The sequence below is a fragment of the Pipistrellus kuhlii genome, unplaced genomic scaffold, assembly GCF_014108245.1.
Source record: "Pipistrellus kuhlii isolate mPipKuh1 unplaced genomic scaffold, mPipKuh1.p scaffold_m20_p_4, whole genome shotgun sequence".
NCBI lineage: Eukaryota > Metazoa > Chordata > Mammalia > Chiroptera > Vespertilionidae > Pipistrellus > Pipistrellus kuhlii.
In genome coordinates, this window is record NW_023425540.1 from 32282629 (window position 1) to 32304604 (window position 21976).

A 21976-nucleotide genomic window follows, 5' to 3' on the forward strand; every position below is an offset into this window, starting at 1 on the left:
CCACATTTCCCCCATCTGAAACTTCCCTAGAAGTTTTACCCCCCAAAAAAGAAAAAGGGCAAGGAAGAGGAAGAGAAGGAAAGCCTGGCGGTATAGCTCAGAGGTTGAGCAGGTGTAGCTCAGCATTGAGATGAGCATCGAGCCAGGAACCAAGAGGCCAACCCTCAGTTAGCAATTAGGGCACAGACCCCAGGTTAGGGGCTTGATCCCCCATGGGGGGGAGGGGACATGCAAGATGCAGACAATCAATGATGTCTCTCTCTCATCAATGTTCCTGTCCCTCTAACTTCCTCCCTTCCTCTCTCTCAAAAAAAAAATCAATAAAAATGTATTTTTAAAGAGGAGGAGGAGGAGTAGCAGTAGCCACATTGGTTGCTATGCAGAGAGATTCAGGTTGGAAGTTTTAAGGAAAGAGATATGCAAAGGAAGAGGAAAACAAAAGATTGAAGCAGATTATAAACCTCGTTTCTGCATCCAGAAAGCAGCCAGTCAAGAAGACTTCTATATATTTGAAGCATCTTCAGTGAGGTTGGCAGTGGTAATCTCACAGTCACGGTTATTTTCTGGGGCAGAGCATAGGAGACACAGGTGAACATTCTGAGTGCCTGACCACATTGTTTTGGTCATAAATCCTTTGAAGTGACATCAAGCAGTTCAGCTCCAGCTTACAGCACTTCAGGAAAAGAGCAGTTGTACTATTCAGTGATGCAAGTCAGGAAAGTGAGAGAAAAATTAGAAATGTTAATTATCAACAAAATGTGTAAGAAAGCAGGGTACAATTTACAAAGAGGTGAAAAATAGCTCAAAGACAATAAACAAGACATATCTGATAACACACCAGGGTGGGTTATTATTTTCCATTGAAACAATATTTCTCTCTACACTCACTCCCATTTTTGATTAAAGACAATCAAAGTAAGATTATTCTTATTCACAAAATAAGTCTAGTGTCATTAAGTTTGACCTGATCATTTATTTTTTTAAAATATATTTTATTGAGTTTTTACCAAGAGGAAGGGAGAGGGATAGAAAGCTAGAAGCATATCAGCTGCTTCCTGCACACTCCCTACTGGGGATGTGCCCGCAACCAAAGTACATGCCCTTGACCGGAATCAAACCTGGGACCTTTCAGTCTTCCTTCCGACACTCTATCCACTGAGCTAAACCGGTTTTGGCAACCTGATAATTTATATAAGTGCAATAAGAATGGTAACTGATGACACAGGCCTTTTCAAGTTTGCTTTGCTGGAACTTTTATAAGGAACTCAGATTGGGCTTCTAAATTCCTCTCGATGCTTATAAGCCAAGTCAAGAACTTATAGGACTTCTTCTGCAGTATCTATATATTTGGGTGATTGCTCTTTTCTTGAAGTCTCCAAAATCTTCTAAAGTTCCTGGGCCTGCCAGATAGTGGCTTTCCTTGCCACCTACATGGCTGGGAAACCTATGTATCAATTTTTTCTCCCCCCCCCCCCCCCCCCAAGTAGGGTTTGTACTAGCACACAATGGTTCCACAAGGTCAGTCTTAATTCTTTAAAACTTTCTGGTCATATCTGATTCTATGCATATCATTCTCAAATATGACATTCCAATCAAAGCCTTCATCATATAATCAATTATATCCTCTTATAAACAAAACCGATTCCTACTGAACTTATGCAAACAACTACAGTGCAATGAAAATAAGAAAAGAGTTTCTGAATTCCAACTGGTGTCTGGTGGCAAGGGACTTGCAGATGAACTAACAGAGACAGATTAACAGGAGAAAAGACAAGGGTTGTTTATGAGTGCAGGTGAAAATATTTAATATTCAGTGATGGGGACCTCATTCCATAGACAGAGATTTAAAAAATGTTCAAGTACCAAATTTAACAGGTGGAGAAGGTGGTGGTAGTGATGTTGGTGGTGGTCAGAGCTTCAATGGGAAAGTATGGGATGTTCTGTTGGGCTTTTTGATGCTAACAGAAGTGGGAAACCTGTCTCCCTGGGCAGCTGAATTTGCAGGAAACTCCCTGGGAGAGGGATTGGAGGCAGCTGTATTTTCTGAAGGCGCTCCTGTAGTCAATAAGGGCAATTTTGATAAGATTTATTTCTTTATCTACTTTAGCTAACATGTTTTGTCTTTGAACTTACCTTTATACCAATCTGGGATCTGAGTGGGTCCCCACAAGACACAAAACACCTATCATCACAAGAACTTTATAAAAAAAAAAAAAAGGAAAACCTCCTGGGTCCTTTCTGAAGTAAGCTTTTATTTTTAGTCTTTTTTTATTTTTTAAATCCTCAACCAAGGATATTTTCTTTTTCTTTCTTTCTTTCTTTCTTTCTTTCTTTCTTTCTTTCTTTCTTTCTTTCTTTCTTTTTTCTTTTTTTTAAGAGAGAAAATGATCAATGTGGGAGAGAAACATCCATTGGTTGCCTCCCATACACATCATGACCAGGGATCTAACCGGAAACCCAGGTATGTGCCCTGACCGGGAATGGAACTGCAGCCTTCCTTTTTGGTGTACAGGACGGTGCTCATCCAAGCTGAGCCATCTGGCCGGGCCCTGAGTCAAGTTTTGAGTCAATATTTCTGTGATATGCTTGAGAGCTGTGGGAAAGTTCAATGAAGCTCCTGGAGACAGAGACTTAGCTGCCTCATAGGAAGGGACTGTAGGTTATCGATGCAGTCTTTGCACAGGCTGAGGTCATCCTGGGCCTCCTTCCAACAACATGAGCCCAGGCTTCTGTGCCCACAGTGAAGGCTGGTATTTAACTTCATTAAGTCCTCAAGATTCAAGGCCCATTATTCACCTTCAGAAAATCATTGCACAATATTTCAAGACTTAAGTAGTGTGTGTGTGTGTGTGTGTGTGTGTGTGTGTGTGTGTGTGTGTGCTTTTGCCTTTTACCCAACACAAGCAGGAAAGTAGACTTTCTATTTTATGGCCACAAATTGATCTTCTAACCCCAAACACTGATTTCTAAGGAAATTTTATTCATGGAAATAATCTAGAAGAAAAGGTATAACTCAAAGTGCTAATTTCAAAAGGCAATATTCCAAATTCTCTATCACTTTGGATTAATGCTGTGAATTACTGCTATTTGGCTGCAAGGGAGAACATGCTTTCTGTTCATTAAAGCCATCTTCTCAACCTCAGGAACTTCGATGTTATTAAGATAATTAAAGACACCTCCTAAAAAATGTGATTTTTAAGTTCATCAATTCAAACTGTTTATACAGAATACCAAGTGTCAAAACTAAAATAAAGCACCAGGTGAGATTTTCTTAGAAGATGAAAACCCCCAAAAGAAAGGCAGATGTATGTCTGCAGTATAGACTTTCAGGATGAAATTCACTGGAAATCAATGACAATGGAGAATATAGTTGGAATGATTCAGAGTTTGGAAAACTTGTTTATGTAAATAATTTAGATAATGCTAATTAGTGATTCAAATGCTGGCTTCCCAAAGTATTACCAAAATAACCTATTGGTACTGAATAATGTTCTATTGGGGGAAGGGGATTGTCCTATACATTGCAGGATGTTTAGCAGCAATCTTGACCTTGACCCTCTAGATGTCAGTAGCATCCCCAGTCATGACAATAAGAAATGTCTCAAGACCTTGCCCAATGTCTCCTGTGAGGCAAAACTGGCCCCAGGTGAGAACCAATGCTTTACAGGTGACAGAAATCTTTCTCAGCAGTCTTAGTTGAAGCTCAGAATAGGAAAGGAAAGATTGAGAATATTTTTGAGATTTTGAAGTCTATGTGTTTGTTTGTTTTTTATATTTATCTTTCAGTGGTGGGGCAGGGGAGTTCTGGTTAGGGTTGAGTGAGGATCATACTATAATCCAGGATTAATGGACACAACAAGGTGAAGAGTTTGAAAAAAAGGAGTTTGAAATACTCATATTGACATAAAATTGTCCTTTGATGCTTTCTACAGATGAGTTTGGGGAAGTTCTTGGAATACAATAATATAATTTGTAACTGTTATCTTCCTGAGCAATAACTTTCTGGAATACTCAAGTTATGCTGATGGCACCAGCTTGGAATAGTAAAGTCATGTTAGTGTAGGCTGTGTGGATATGCATGATTTTGGTTCTTAGTGGATTTCTTAAGTTCCTTGTTTTTCCCCCTTCAGATGGCTACCTGCCTTTTGTTCACTGTTACCACATTCAGAAAAGCTAATCATACAAGACCGAAGAGGCAGAGGTGACTGATGAGCATGGACTCTGGAATCACCATCAGGAATTTGTCCTTGTTTTACCACACTAGTGGCTGTGTGACCGGGGCAAGCAACGCACACTCACCAAACCTCATCTTCATCAAAATATTGAAGTTAATAATAATATTTCCCCATCAGGTTGTGGTAGAATTTGAATAAAATAGTACTTGTTTAATGCTCTGAACATATAAGCACTCAGCGGGTGTGAACCAACTATGCAAAACTATAGGGAAAATGCCACAGCCACAGTGCTCTTATGCTTAGGCTGACATGTTTTTGGGGACCTCCTTCATTCTCTTTTCTATGAGCTCTAAAAAAAGACTGGTTTTAAAAAAAAGCTGAAATGCTTTCTCTGCCCTAGAAATATCATGGGGTGAGAATATCTAACTGTCCTAAGTTCCTCTACCCATATTCCACTGTGCATGGTTTTTGATTGCCACTAAATTTTGTGAGGTGACTTAGGATATAGTTTAGTAATGTTACTTCTGTGAAAGTTGGTGAACAATAAGACAACCATGGCACTAGCTTGGGATAGATTAAAAGTTAGGTTTCTGTAGCTCATCCACTGGGATGTTCATCTAATTTATTTTCCATGGGACATTTTAAAGACAATACATTGCTTTAATAGCCATGCCCCTGAATCCATTACACTGTGGGATTCTACTCTTTACTACTTTCTTCTAATTCTGAAAACAGGTCCTATTTACAAGTGGGAGACCCACTTGCATTGTGCCAAGTGCTGATCTAGGCACATTATATACATTTTTTATTTAATCCTCACTCAATAAGGTAAACACTGTTATGAAAAAATCTGATATTGACAGAATTGAATTAACTTCTGATGAGATGTGGCTGATACATGAATGGAGGCAGGATTTGCCCTATGTCTATCAGGCTCCAAAGTTGATGATTTTTCTACTATAGCATGATACCACTAAATATTTCCCAAAACAATAAACAGAAAAACCCAAAGAGAACACATCAAACATATCCTCATCATGGTTTTACAGAGCTTGGGTCTAGGTATAGTATTTGGCCACATGAACTATTTTCTGGAATACTGGTCATAATAGACGATCTTGAAAAGTGATATATCTAATCTGATTATAGGATGGCTGAAATAATTGAACACCAACCTCAGGGAACCACAGTACCAGCCCAGACATTTGCCTCATTTTAACACATAAATGAAGTAGACTCAATCAACCCACTGATTGACTCCTAACTGCTACTGATGGTATTGGGAGGGAGGAAAAATCTTACACAACTTCCTGGCCCATAATCATTATGAGGGCTCTATATATTTGGCAAAGAAATATTTAGGCTGCAAATTTTATCAATAAGTGTAATGAATGGGCTAAGAGAATTTTACTGGATAACATTGTGAATGGTGGGTGACATTGGAATTAAATGCCTTCAAGGAAAGTATTTTAAAGAGTAAGTTTTCTGGGTCAATGCTATTTTTCTCCCTGATGATGATGATGTTATTGTTTTCAGGGAAGATGATTCAATAAATGGACAACTAACTACAATTTGATTTTTAGATATCTAAGTGTTGTGTTTTAACATGAATCATAATTCTTTTTTCTACCAAAGCTCCGCCCAACGGAGAAATCACCCAACTTCTCCAGGCCTCAAATTTTCTCCTCTACAAAGAAAGAGGAATTGAATATATGCTCCACAAGGTCCCTTCTTGCTCCAGTCAAATTGATTCAAAAGATGTTATTAACTGACTAGTGCCCTCTACAGGCAACTTTCTCCGCAGTGTGAGAATTTGTAAAGGGGATGTGAGCAAAATTCTCTTCATGTATTTAATGTTTTGACTTCGTGTCCAGCATAATATTTTGATATTCAACAAGCCATGGTTGTGGAGCAATTACATTTTTAGTTTTTGTCTAGACTTCATTTTACAGGTAAGAAATATGAGGCTTACCGTGGCTGTGGACTTTCCAGTCCCTTGAAGTAAGGCTTTGAATACAAGTCTCTTGACATTCAGTTCAACAGTGTCCAATAGTGACCTTTCCAGTCTTCCACAGTTGTCTTCAAACACCTTTCCCTCCCCTTGTCAGACAGCATTGTAACTCAGCATTTTCTCAGTTTCCTATGTACTTTCTACCCTGAAGAGTTGATGAACTGTGGATTTTTCCATTAGAGCAGGAAATGGCTGCTTCAATGTTGCCTGGTAATTATGTGAGCACCTTGATGTAAGGTTGCTTTTTTGCAACCTCTCCTGCTGGGGAGGTCGTTTTCTGACATTGCCAGCAGGTAATGTATGCATGCTCAATATCTGATTGATTCACTTTCACTTCAAGGACTGCTAAAAAATTTTAATCCTTCATGCTGAGACCTCCTCAGAAGTTGGGACACTATTCATTTCTAAAGTGAAAGATACAGAAAAATGTGCTGGACTGCTTTCGGTAAAATTTGAGTTTGTTTAAGTCTACTTTAATTTTTTAAATTCATTTATGTTTTAATTTTTAGTATTATAAAAGTATTTGTGCCTTATAGAAGTTAAAATTTAGGTAAAGAAAACTAAGAAAATGATAGCACCATATTCCTACCACTCATAGATTACCACTGTTAACACACCTGTGTATATATCCTGAAACTTTTTTCTAGGCATATATACTGCTAAATATACATACACATATTTTTTACCAAAATTAGATTACATACTGCTTTTAACTTGCTTTCTTTAGGTAATGGTCTCTATCTTTTCTTGCCAATAAATTTTCATCTCATCTAAAATCCAGTCTGTATGAAAATGTCCTCTGCTTGTCCCCAAAATGTCTTTATAGTTGATTTATCCAAACCAAACTCAAACCTAGAACCTTGGATGGCATGTAGTTATTATGTCCCTTGAAAATCTTTACTCTAGCATAATTTTCCTCCTCTATCTCTCAATCTCTCTCTCTTCTTTTCATGAAATTCGTTGAAGAGACCAGTGCAGGTTGAGATTTTGTTTGTGTTCTTTTTTTTTCTTTTCTTTTCTTATTTTTAAATGATTTTATTCTTGCTCTGACTGGTTTGACTCAGTGAATGGAGCGTAGGCATGCAGACTAAAGGGTGCAAGGTTTGATTCTGGTCGAGGGCATTTACCTTGGTTGGAGGCACATCCCCAGTAAGGGATGTTCAGAAGGAAGCTGATGGATTTTTCTTTCTCATCGATGTTTCTAACTCTCTCTCCCTCTCCCTTTATCTCTGTAAAAAAATCAATTATATATATATATATATATATATATATATATAAAGATTTTATTCTTTTAATAAACCAGATTTTTAGGAAATTGCCCAACTTTCTGCTTTATCTTCACCTGCAAGAAGTACTGCCTTAATAATATAACAGATGGTCAATGGCTTAAATGTAAAGTTTTTAGTCTAAAATGGAATTTGTAAACCTGATTAAACATCTCTATTTTTCTTTAATTTCTCCCTCATATCCCCCTACAGCTCCCAGAACAAAGGAAAAACAGCCAGAATGATGTCAAGCCCTGTGATAAGCTATAATGGCATAATCCCTATTCTCTCAGATGGAAGAGTCTAGTGGGGGAGCTAGATCTTAATTTAATTAACATTAAATGCTTACTTGAATGATGACAAATACAAATGCTGAGAAAGCAAAATATAAAATTCAAGGTTTCAGGACATGAGAGATGGCTCAGGAAAGAAAAGGGCATGGCTTAGTATACTAGGGAACCCGTTTTTCTGAGGAATGACATTTAAATTGTAATTAGTTAAGGGGGGAGGTGGTCAGAAGAAATCTGTTCCAAGCACTGGAAACAGCATTTGTAAAGGTGATTATAAATATTTAAGTGCCTAGCATTGCTGGGATGAAGAGAATAAGAGGGAAAATGGAGTAAGATAAAACTGTAAAGTTAGACAGGGGCCAGCTTATTAAGAGACCACAGGCCATATGAGTAGTTTTTGGACTTAATTATGTGGGCAAGGGGAAAAAATAAACAACTCTAAGTGGAAGTCATGCGGATATTGTGTAGAAAATATACTAAATGAACAAGAATGGGCACAAGCAACCAGTTAGAAGGCCACTGTGATTGTCCTGCTGAGAGACGATGGTTCTAGAGTGATGGACAGAGACATTTAGCTCATTAGGAAGTGGTTTTAAAAAGACTTGGGACTGATTGGATTAGGACGGTTGAGGGAAGGGGAGGCACTAAAAATAATAGGATTTTTTTTTTTCTGTACAAGTGATAGTAACCCAATTCAAATTTGCATAAACCCAAAGGATAATTAATTGATTCAAGTTCAGGAAAAGTCCCGGGCATGGATCAGATGCTTCAGACATGGCTGGATGCAGGAGTTTATTTATTATTTATTTATTTATTTATTTATTTATTTATAAAAATATTTTTATTGATTTCAGAGAGAGACAGAGGGATAGAAACATCAGTGATGAGAGAGAATCATTGATCGGCTGCCTCCTGCACACCCTACAATGGGGATCAAGCTCACAACCCAGATATGTGTCCTGATCGGGAATGGAACCATGACCTCCTGGTTCTTAGGATGCTCAACCCCTGAGCAACACCAGCCGGACTGGATCTGGGAAGTTATGATGTCTTTATGAGTAAAAGTCTTTATCTCTGGAAATCTCTTCCCCCTTAGTGGTAAGATAGCAGCTAGAAGCTCCAAGTTCACATTCTTACAGGCTAGCAATTTCAGCAGAAGAGAACTTCTCAATATTGTCAGAAAATACCCTAGAATTGAGCTGCATTAGTTAATTCTGGGTAACTGTTCACCCCTGGAGCTAAAGGGAAGAATCTATCCCACCTGGAGCAAACAGACTCAGGATGAGAAAGAAATGTGAGAAGCTATTACCTGTATATTGGTGAGTGGACACTAGGCAGACAGGAATGATAGTACTGATTTCAGGTAACAACTAGGATTTTTATGGGGTACCCCTGAGTGGATGGTGGGTTTATTTGCTGGAGGAAGAATTGAGTGTTGAAGGGAAAGATCACAAGTTCAAGCTTGACATGTTCTTTTGAGGCCTATTAAGCTTATACACACAAATGTCAAGTAGGCAGATGAATATATGGGTCTGAAGCTCAGTAGAATGTTCTTGGCTGCAGTTCAAGGTTTGGGAGTTATCCATTTACAGGAGATGGATGAGATCATCTGAGATATGTGTCAAATGAAAAAAAAAATTAACTGAGTAGAAGAAGAGGAGGATGCTGCAGAGCAGAGTGCAAAAGAAAGTCTGGTGAGCCAGCTAAAAGGAAACCTAGTGAGAACAGTGCCATAAAAGTCCAGACTCTTTCCTGAAGGTTAAAATGGAATGTGTGTCATACCTCTGAGAGATCAGATCAGATGAAGAAGTACCAATTGAAAGTAGCAACATGGAGATTATTGGTGAGCTTAGTCAGTAGTAAAGCTTCAGAGAGATGGAGAAGGAAGCCAGGCTTGGTAGGAGGTTACAGAGTGAATAAGAATGAAAAAGATAGCAGTGATGAGAAGTCTGCAATGAATGCGTAGAAACTAACAAAATAATGGCTAGAGTGGGAGATAGGGGTCTACGACTTATTTTGACTTATTTTTGGATAAAAAGACTTGAACTTTTGAGGAACACAGTTGGAAATACACAAGCTAAAAGATAGACAATGGGATCCGGAGCACAGTAGATAGAGAGACCTTAGAATAGAGAAGGAACATCTCCTTCACTATAATTGAAGGGAAATGAACACTGGTGCAGGATCATGTTTAGATCCCATGGCCTTAAGTTCAAGTTGTTCCCAGCTGATGACTTCTGCTGTCTCTGTAAAGTAGAAAGTCGTGTCCTTTAAGAGAGGAAGGAGCTGAGTTTTGAAAAGAGTAGAAAACAAAGTAGACATAGGGTGGATCTCTCAAAGCAGTGCCTGTGGCCCAGCAGAGACTGAACTTCCTTAATCTGAGATCAATTGTTGATTTCCTCCAGCAGCTCCCAGCAGCCCGGGTGCTGATGTAAGGAGATGGACTGTCGGCCAGTCAATGTGATAGAAGAGCACAGTCAAAAGGAGTTGATGGTACAGGAACATTAAACATGGGGTCCAAAAATCACTTGCACAAATGGAGAGCCTTGTTATGCCCCAGTTAGTGAGATGAGAATGGGGGCTGAGTAGAGGAGGTCTACTGGATTCGCATCACCACAGGATGTTTTCTCATGGGGTTTTACTGAGTGCACAAGAGAATGACCCATGGAATCCATGGTAAGTAGGAAGGCAAGAGGAGGGGACTGAAAAACAGCGGTTGACAATAGGAGGTCCCGACCTTGAGGAATAATAACGAGCTGACCATCAGCCACACAGAGTCAACCTTCTGAGGGAGAGGAAGCCTTGGGCCATGAAATACTGACCAAAGTGTTGGAAGGTCCAAGCTCCACTATGGATTAGCCATGTGACCTGCCTCTGCTTTAGATTCCTGATTTGAAAATTGAGAATAATGGTATCTTTCCTGCTCACCTCACTGAGTTGTTGTCATCCATCATTTGAAGTGCTATGAAAGTGTGAGCTGTATTAGAAAACAGACCCAAAGGTCTCTTTCTTCCATTGTGGTAGAGAGGAGATGTGTGAAAAGGGAGGTGGTTACCCCAGACCTCACCACTGACTAGTGCTGGCCTCACACTTGCTGTGCTTGGGTTAGGGGAGGAAAAACAAACTGCATATACTCTGCCTTGAGCTGTTGCTACTTAACAACAAGCTGTTCTTCAGTAGTTCTGTGGTTCTATTTTAATTTTTTTAATTGTTTGTTTTTATTCCCTAATAGTCCAACCTTCCTGGATCTTCACACATATTAAGACCTTAGATCAGGGCACACAGCCTGAGGACTGACGCCTCCGAGTGATACTGCAAAGGAAGTTACCCTGTCTCTACCTAATGCAGGCATTTGTTTTCAGCCCTTCATTCCTATTCTCTCTTCCTTTTCCTTTTCCTAGTAATCTCCTACTCTTGGAAAACAAAACAAAACAAAACAAAACAAAACAAAACAAAACAAAACCCTTTTCTTCCTGTGGTTGTCCCTGTTGCAGTAAATGGTACCACTACTCACCCAGTTGTTCAAGTCAAAATTGGGAGTTACTGTTTGGCCCTGACTTTCCCTTATGTTCAATCCACTGGCAGGTCCGGTTGACTCTACTTCCAAGAAAAACAGACTTTTCAAGATCTTTATCACCATCACCACAGTCCAGAAACCATAGTCTCTTATAAGCACTACAATAACCTCTTAGCTGGTTTCCTTGCTCCCTAGTTTGGTTGCCTGTATTTTATTGAACTCACAACCCACCCTCTAGTCATCTAGAGAATCTACTCATCAGCCCCCCTGCCCACCCACTTCACTCACACTATCCTAGCCCTTCTGTGAGACCTTGAACTTGCCAAGCTTGTTTTAGCCTCAAGTTCTTTGTCACAGCTGTTCTCTTGCCTAGGAATGCTGTTCTTCCTGATCCTCACATGGCTGGTTCTTTCTTGCTATTAAAATCTCATATTGCCACCTCCTCAGAGAGTCCTTCTCTGGCCACCCAGCTGAAAGTAGGATGAATGATTTCATCTGTCTCACAGAAATATATACATTCTTTTCCCTATACTTTCTTGTCCACCCCTCTTTTTCTTTTTCACTCTTAAAAAATTTCTCTTGAACACATCTCTTAGCCTGTGGTTTATATTAAACATTGCCTAGAATTCCCTAAGTACCACCTGTGTGGCTAAATTAGTGGAGAAAGCATTGCCTTGAAGGACAAACATATTCCTCCCTTCTATCCTCTTTTTCTCCTCTCCCTTCTTTTCTCTCCCTTCCTCCACATAATTAACTCATAGGCTCCCATGATAGAACAGAGACATGTTTTCTTCATACAAAGGTATGAAGATAGGAGTTCTTTATTTGAACTTTAAAAACTTAAGTGACATTATATTTTCCTTCTATTTATTTGTTTCTGAGCCTCAGTTTTCTTAGATTTGAAGTGGCAATAAAATTACTATTTCACAGGTTGTTGGTGAATGAGACAGTGAGTGTTTCAATGATCTATTACCACACAACACAATAATGCTGTGTCACAAACCACCTCAAAGCTCATTGGCTCAACACAGACATTTCATATTTCTTATTTCTCTATGGGTCAGCTGGACAGCTTTGTAGATCTGGCCTGGGCTCACGTATGTATCTGCCATCAGCTGGATAGCTGGCCTATGATGGCCTTCAGCTAAAATAATTAATCTCTGTTTCATATGGTCTCCTATCTCCCAGCAGGCTTGTAGTTCTGGTGGTGACAGGGTTCCAAGAAAGAAATCAGAAACCGCATTTCAGGTTTTTGCTTGCATAAAGTTTGCTACTATCCCATTGTCCAGACAAGCCACCTGGCCAAGCCCACTGCCAAAGAGCACAGATACAGAGAGATATGGAAAACCCATGGCCAATTATCCACCACAATAAATTGCATCATGATAATGCAGAGCCTCCTCCTTTGGGAAACCTTCCCTGATTGCCCTCAGCAGACTTGAGCAGATGGTGAGTGTTTGCTTCCAGTATAGAGATTATTCATAAATATGTATTCAGTCCCTAACTTTCCCTACACTCTAGGTGTTGGTGTGCTATACACAAAGCAGTGAATGTGACAAAGTCCATTGTGTTGCAGTACTAGAGGACAGAGAGTGAATAAGTAAACATATGAATGATACATAATTCCACATAGTGATAGGCCTTAAAAATATTTCTTTGTGGCTCTTTATGAGCATGTCAGTCTCCTAACTATGCCGGGATCTCTGAGAGCAGAGCCCAAGTTTTTTCATCTTTGCATCTCCAGTCCCTGGTACTCAAAAAATAATGAAGCTGCAGGAGGGCAAGAGAGCCCTGCAGAAGACATTACCCACAGAAGGCAAGGCACTGAGAGGTGCAGAGCAAAAAAAAACAAAAAAAAGCCATGGCAGTAGCTCCTCATTCTTAGGCTCTCATTCCTTTCAACTCTTAGATGTTACTCTTCTCTCTATATACATCTTCTTACTGACCCTCCTAATACAGATGTCTGTCACTCAGCATGATTCTGACCAAAGTCTCTGGCAGCATTTGCCCACTTTTGCCTCTGTCATAATTCAAAGAAACTTTTGCCTCCCACTTCTCATCACAGACGATTGTGGTGTCAATGTCAGAGAGGACAAGGGACACATGGCCCTGGGTGTATGGATCTTCCCATTTGGGATTGTGAGGCAGAAGTTAATCATTTTGAAAGAGGGTGCCAGCGTATCCCACCTCTCTCAATGTGAATGAGAGAGAGATTTGGACTACAATGTACAAGGTTTGCCATCTATCTTTAGAATCCCTTATTCACCTGGGTTGGTTCCAAGCTCTCTATTTAAATGTTATCAGGCTTCTTTCCAAAGACTAATATGCCTACTTGAAGATACTTTTTTTTTATTTAAAAAGTAGTAATATGGCTTATTCTCAAGTCTTTAATAGCTCAGCCACTGAACCCCCTTCCTTCATTTGGGGTATTCTCACAACATGGGTCTTGGTAGAAGGTAGAACCTGCCTCCCACTCTAGAAACTGAGAAGACCAGATTCTATTTTTCTTTCTGCTCCTTGGCAGGGGTGGTCTGTGCAGGTTACAAAACCCAGACCATCAGGTGCTCCCACCTGGGACAGTGGAGCATTCTCCCTCAGTGAGCAAAGTAGCAGGGGGTAACAGCACCAATGGGTGTCTTATAAATAGTATCCAGTGAATTGTGTCTACCCAAATTCTTATGTTAAATATATAACTCTAAATATCTTAGAATGTGACCTTTTATGGAAATAGGATCTTTGCAGAGGTAATCAAGTTATAAGGTCATTAGAGTGGACACTAATTCAATATGACTGAATACCTTATTTAAAAAAAGGAAATTTAAACATAGAGACATGCACAGAAGGAAGACAATATGGAGAGACATACAGGGAGAATGCCATGTGAACTTGAAGAGGGCCATCTATAAGCCAAAGAGAGAAGCCTGGAACAGATATTTCCCTCATAGCCCTTGGAAGGAACCAACCCTGCAGACACCTTGATATTGGCCTTCCAACTCTGGAACTGTGAGACAATAAATTTCTGTTGATTAGTCTCCCTGCTTGTGGCATTCTATATAATAAAAGCCTAATATGCTAAGTGTCTGGTGGTCCATTCAAACAATTAAAGTATAATATGCTAATGATATGTTAAGGCCACTCAACCACTTGCTATGATGTGCACTGATCACCAAGGGGCAGACAGTCGACCAGTTGACCAGTTGCTATGATGTGCACTGACCAGCAGGGGGCAGATGCTCTGACTGGTAGATTAGCTTGCTGCTGCGGTTTGGCTGATCAGGACTGAGCGAGATGGGCCAGACATGCCCTGGAGGCCTCCCACAGTCCCTCCCCAGTTGGCCAATCTTCTGTGTCCCTCCCTGGCCCTAACTGTGCACTAGTGGGGTCCCTTGGCCTGGCCTGCACCCTCTCATAATCAGGGATCCCTCAGGTGATGTCAGAGAGCTAGTTTCAGCTTAATCCCGCAGGCCAAGCCAAGAGACCCCTCTGGTGCACAAATTCGTGCACTAGGCCTCTAGTTTAGTTATGACAGCCTTAGCAAAGTAATACACTATCTATAGCCATTGATGGCTGTGGCCCCTTGTTCTCTCTGGAGAAAAAGATAGTATGAATGGCATATAAGGCAAATTGTTCTTGTCTTCCTTTCTCTTTTGTTCTCTCTCACTAATAGTGATCTGGCTGAGTGTTCTTGGGCAAGTCACTTAACCACTTGAAACCTTGATGATTTTATTTATAAAGTAGAGGTGATGGTATATATATGTGTCTGACAGCTGGGACATGACCCAAAGCTGGGACATGACCCATCTCCTGAGTCTCTACTCTTTCCATGCCAAGAGCAAGTAGTCAAAACAAACACATACTCTCTCTTATGATGTGAAAAGTAATTACTATCCCAATTACATTACTTAAAGAGAGACATCTCATACTGAGCATTCTTCTGAAAGGCAGTTATGATTGGTAAATGGCACCAATTTGGGGGCAGTAGGGGTCAGACATTCCCGACTGCAGGCCCCCTCTGCACATGTCACTCACTACTCACAGTCACCCAAATGCTATATTTAAAAATTAGTTTTTCAAATCATGTTGTTTCCAAATTATATAGGGAAAAAGTCATTTTTAGAGCTGCAGGACAAAGCACACTTTGACCCAGGAGGGAAGGGTAGAATGAGGTTTGATCTATTTCCAATCATTTTTTAAACAAGCCCCACCATACTGGAACATCATGGGATATTCTCTAAGAAATATTCATGATTGAGCTATTTAAACTTACTGTTGAGTGTAAGAAGCAAGAAATTATCATTGGCCTGTCTCCTGTCAGAGCACAGTATTGTCCTCTTCCTGGGAGCACTTGTTTGAAGCATGGATCTGAGGCTGTGAACCTGAAAGGCGTCTCTGGTGGGGTTGAGAGGGAGCTTCGTGTTTGAGGATGCTGTAAGTTATTCTAGTGTGTGCTTTTACTTCCTTATTTTGCCTGGGAAAGATGGAGCCAAATGATATATGAGTACTTCTCCATGTAGCAAGGGAAATAACCAATTGTTATGATTGAAACTTTATTTTTAGATGCTACCTTTGGAAAGTGAGGGGTTCTAGGGCTTACATGGAGACCCTAACCAGAATCTTGAAGCCTTCAGTGATGCCAGGTTTCCTAATGAGAAACTGTTATTCTTTTTCAAAAGAAGATTATGATAGTAGTAGCAGTAGTATTATTAATAACCACAGCAACAATAATAATATTTTACATGAATTAGTTAAGTTCCAGGAATCTTTAATGCTTTAGGTGCATTAACTCATATAATTCACACAACAACCATATAAGAGCTATTATCTAGTTTTAATAAATGAGGAAACTGATGCACAGAGACCTTCCTCAAGATCATACTATAGTTGGAGTTAGAATGTGAACCCAGGAAGTCTGGTTCTGATGCCCACATGCTTTACCCACTACATAAAAGACCAGTGATCTTTACCCCCCTGTGGGTCTCCCCAGCACCACCGCTGTGACACGTGACTCTTGATGGTAGTGCTGAGGGTAATTCCTGCTCACTAATTTTTCCTTGAACAAAGAATATGTGGAAACATGTGAGAACTCAAGACCTAGGCAACTGCATGTATTGAAACTGAACATTGATCTCTTAAATCCCTGTGAAACACCAATTTCTGTGCTATTACTTCTGTTCAAGTCACTTAAAATCATAAAAATGTTACATCAGAAATGGAGCCTCGCCATTGCTTTTGCAAATATAGAAACTGAGGATCAAAGAGCTTATATGACCTTCTCAATAGATCAGAGCTGAAATTAAAGAGGGTATCTCAGTGAACTACACTCTGCCCCCACAACTTTGCTTAATACATGAAAAGTAATAAACCAAGCCACTCAATCTGTCTCAGATGTACTAAAATCCAAAACCCAAATCAGAACTCATGTTTTAAGTGGAACAGACTTTCAAAATAATCAATTTATTATTTCTTGGATTGAGAAAAATATATCATAATGGCTATGAACACCACTCTCCCCAACCTTTCTGTTTCTGTCTTTCTGTTTCACCTTTTTTTCTCTCCTTTCCTCCTCCCTCACTTCCCCCTTGCTCTGGCACCTCTCCTGCCAGAAATAAAATTTGCTGCACCAGGCATGGAATTGGAGCCCCCACGGTACATTTGGCTGTAATGGGTGTGTCTCTCCTGTGTAGGATGCAATCATTTTGCAACCTCTCCTACCAAGCTGTGGTTTTGGTCCCAAAATTGAAGCAGGAACAAGGCAATGTGGTGAATAAAACCAAAATAGGACATGGATGTGCTCATGGATATAGAGTTTAAGTCTGCACGCCAAATGCCCAGGACTGCAAACAAGTGAGATTCAAACTCCTTTTCTCGACCCCACCATCCTGCCACACACTCTAGTCATGCAAGAAAAGAAAGACAAGGAGGACTCTGTGTATTTAGTCAGAAAAAGGAACCAATGGAACTTCTGATGAACAGAATTGGATGAATTCTAATCTTTGGTTCATGTACTCTCTCATATTGATTCTTGCATGCTCTTCTTTTATGCATTTAGTTAGTTCTTTAAACAATTATGATTAAAGGTTATAAGTACCCAGAATTGACCACTCAAAATAAAATCTCAGACCTTGACACTAATCTAAATATAACCCTCCCTACCTGCAGTAACTATCATCCAAGTGCCTTGCTTTTCATTGCTTTGAGTTTCTTATAAGAAAGAAAAATTGGCTTTATTGCATTTATCCTATCTAATAAAAAGGGAATATGCTAATTGACCATCATTCCATCACAAAGATGGCTGCACCCACAGCTGAGGCCAACTTCCCATAAGGAGCCTTAACGAGCGATCAGCAGGGAACTAGGCTATGCCCTCCTTTGCCCCTATGGGGCTTGCCAGGGGACTTCAGGCTGTGCCCCCCACCCAGCCGTGCTTGACAAGGGACCTTAAGGTGCACTTCCAGTCTTGGTGCTGGGCTAGGGGACCTCAGGCTGCTCCCCCTCCTACCAGAGCCAGGCTGGGGACCTCAGGCCATGCCACCCACCGGGTGGGGCTTGACAGAGGACCTCAAGGCACACCTCCTGCCCTGATCTGGGCTGGGGAACCTTAGTCCACACAACCCATCCTGACGCCAGGCCAGGGGTCCTGAGGCTACACCCCCTGCTTGGCAGGGCTTGACAAGGGTGGGACTGACTGGGTCTGGATCTAGTCCAGTGGGGTGGGACCTGGCCAGGTCTGGGTCTCACATGATTTTGAGGTGCATGTGGGTGGGTGGGGACTTGACTCTGGGTCCCATGGTGTGCCCCAAACTCTGGCAGGAAGAAGGTTTTCATATACATTTTACTAATTTTCTTTCACCTCTGACACTTCTATTATAGAGACAGGGCAAATAGCAATATAAAATTATTTCCTCTAATTAATCCCCAGATCACTAATATAGTTATAAAAGTGTTTTCATTTTAACTTATTAAAATGTTTCTATATGTTTAAAATTTACTCTAAAAAACCACTATAGGGTATCATGCTGTATGTAATACTTTGGGACATTTTCCGCTATTTCTGTATAATAATTTCTACTGTAAATAGATCACAGTGTATTTGAAATATTTTTGAATTTAAGAAATGATGCAAAAGAAGTTTTTTTAATTAACATAAAACTCCAAAGTGACAATATTTTCCTTGTTCCCACTGATTGCAGTTACATTGATTTCTTTCATGCTTTCTCCCCAATTCTGCCCCTTTATGAATAGATTCCACCTCCTCCCCAATCACCTCCAGGTATTCCATGAAGGAGATCTAGCTTCTGGTGAGCTCTGGACAGAACCCTGCTGTTTTGACTTTTCTCTGATTGGATTGGATTCTTAGTCACTGTAACCTTGGTTTCCTTGAGGTGTTACTTTCCTACCAGGTACCTCTCTCCCTTCCCTGGCCTTGGTCAGTGGAGGACCATGAAGAGCTCTATGGAAGAGATGCAGGGAGTTACTTGTTTGTGTTTTTGTGTCTTTGCAGTTGCATTTCCCATTCTGCTGGGCATAGTCTCACTGTACCAGGTCCCAGTGCTAAGGGCTCCTTTTCCAGTAGCTGGGCCCCAGCTGGAGCTAAATTTTCAGTCTTCCATGAAAAGATCGCTCTAAAGTCAAACCCAGAGAAAACAGAGTATGTCTCTCTATTTTGCCCTGCTCAATGACTTCCCATCCTTTCTAGTTTTCATCCACGTAACATAGAACTCACCTTCAAGCGCACTCCTCGACTGCCCTGAGATGGACTCGCATAGAGACTTAGCTATGTCCTTCTTTCCAGGGCATCAAGCTTGTTGCATATAGCCCAAACGATAATAGTTTCTCTTATTCATCAAATATTTATTGGTTGCCTATTATGTGCCAGGCACCATGAGCTGATGCAAATTGAGCTTTGCTTATACAATGGCAAAGAACATGCTGTCTCTGCTCTAAGACCTTCCCATTCAGCAGGGGACTCAGAAAAACACACGAACAAATGTCACAGAGGCATTGCAGTCAGGGCCACATCACAACTTCCGTGGGCCCCAACACGTTTGCCTTCATTGGCCAGTTTCTCCATAAAAATATTTCTAACTCTTTTTATAGCATTAAGCTGCCATTGGAACTCACTGAATATCTGAAATGTGCCTATTTCAGAGAACCTACTGTGGGAATGCAGGAGCCATGCTTCCCCTGTGTCCTAGAGCTCTCTCCAGTAGCTGAACATGGCCCAACGGAATCAGAGGCTGTGACTTTTCCACCCTGTCCTCCCTGCCCTCTACAATGGCTTAGATTTGAGCCCCTGGGACCCTGGCATTGTCCACAGCCTTGTGGACTCAAATTACAGCCAGTGCCTCCCTGGGTTGTGTCCTTACCAACAATATAGATTCACAGAAAAGGAATTTAGGTTAAAAAAAAAATAAAATTAGATGATGTCTTAAATTCTAGACCCACAATAGTAGAACAATCTGTCTTTGCCAAGTAGAAATTTATGTAATCATAAGACTAAAGACACTTTTAATTTCCAAAATGTTATTGCAACTAGCATAACTCTCCCTAAGTAAGTGCCAAAATCATTTTCCCGGAGTCCTCTTAAGTGCTTTGAGTGGATAGAAATACATCCAGAACTGTAGATATGTAACATGAGAAAGGAGACAAGAAGGAAACATTTTGACTGAGATGGACAGAAATGGGGAAAGGAAGAGCTAACCTCCTGACCCATGTAGACGGGTTTTCTGGTACAGAGATATTATTTGTGCAATGAGAACTTCGGTATAGAATTAAAAGCGATGACAAAAATTATGATGTTTTTCTGCACCGAGGAGCAAAGCTTGAGAACTTGTCATTTTTTTCCCATTCATACTGCTTGAGGCCAACAAATATGGCGTGACTGAATAATATCACATACAATTAATGGGGGAAAATATATGAAAGCCGGCCCAGAATAGTCCCTTAGACTGCAGCCTTTGAGTAATCAGTAATGAGTGATAAAAAGTAATTTCACCGTCCAATACAACACTGCCTCCTTTCTTTAAAAAAAATTATGTTTTTAGGAATAATTTTAAATTCCATGGGAGTCTACCCCTCAGTCACTGGATTCTGTACAAAGAGCCTGATCACTTAGTTCGAGTTCCTGGAATGGGATTCCAGGCAGAGACAAGTGCTCTGGTCAGAGCATGTGGATAGGTGTCAGATGGTAGATTTTTGCCTTTCAACACATAACCGTAACCTTATGCACTGTCTGAGTTTATTTTCAATCCCATACTCAAGGGCTTACTGTTAATAATAAGCTTGCCTCTAAACCCATTTCCAGGAACAGAATCTCCATGAGGGTCACCCTATATCACTTCCCGGTTGCACAGTGACCATGACGACTCAGGGGCCCAGGGGCCAAGTGTCAAGTTCCAATAATGGGGTGTGTGTGAAATTTCCAGTCCTTGTTACTATTTATATCAATGTCCTGTCTAGTCTAGTCTCAGATGCATTACTTAGAAATTGCAGGCTTTTTCTACTTTCTCACCTAGAATGAAAACCAACACACATTTCTCCAATCCAACCCTACTTGTTATAAAAGGAGGGAAGAAAAGAAAATTTTGTTTTACAGGGTAGGATCCTAGCTCAAGGTGGGAAAACTCGGTAATGTATACTCAAAAGTAAACAAGCTACACCCACCCCCAGCCGGTGAGGTGTATAAACATTGAACAGGCAACCCTAATTTATTCTTGGTATTGTGTTTGTGTTCTGAGTCAACTCTTACTTTCCCTTTATTTTGAAGCTAGTGAATAAAGGTCCATAATTCCATCCAAGACCACGTAATTCCACTGGCTTTTCAGAAGGACTGGGGGCAACATAGAAACATGAATTTAAATGAGTGCAAACTCTAGCTTATGTGACTCCAACTAAAATCTGAAGCAGAAAACAGCTCTCAGATTTATGAACACCAATTTACTTTATGGAGAAAAGCTGGATAAAACTTGGAGTTTGGTCTCAAAATAGCCTGAACAATTTTAGTTTTCTGACAGCATTTGGTGGCAAGCCTGTTAAAGAACACCATCTTGAAATTTCCCATTTGTGGGCTGTAGATAGCATATCATCTGGACACGCCCAGAGCATCAGAAGCATTAATCATCCAGGCACACCTGGCACAGAAAGAGATGTGAATCGAGAAGGAGCTGCGTTTTAGATGGTCGCCATGTCTTGTGTTTTCCACATTCCTTCCTATTTGATTATTCAGTGTTAACCCAGGGAGGCTCTAGGGTACAATGGTTAACAGCACAAATGCCGGAGTTGGAAGGATTTGATTCTGAATCCCAGCTCTGCAATGTACTGGCTGTATGATTCTGTACACTTCCCTTAACTTCTCTAAGAATTAGCTTTTTAATTAGACAAAGTATGTTAGGACTAGCACAGTAACTGCACATTTGGGAGTTCAGGGCTCTTCTCTCCTCCCTTTCCTTTTCACTGAGTTTTCATGAGGATGATATAAGAAGTACTCAACATGTAGTCAATTCTCACAAACCATTAGTTTATCTTTATCACAGGGGCCCAATGATGTAGAATTTAAAGTCATTATTTTTATTATTACCATTTGAAAAAATGCCATCTAAGAGTTTCTGTTTCTGATTCTAGTTTCAAGTCACTTTGATTTAGACAATTATCTGAGAGGTGCTAATAGGATATTCCATGACTTGACAAAGTCTTAGAGCTTGACTGCTCTTGATAATGGC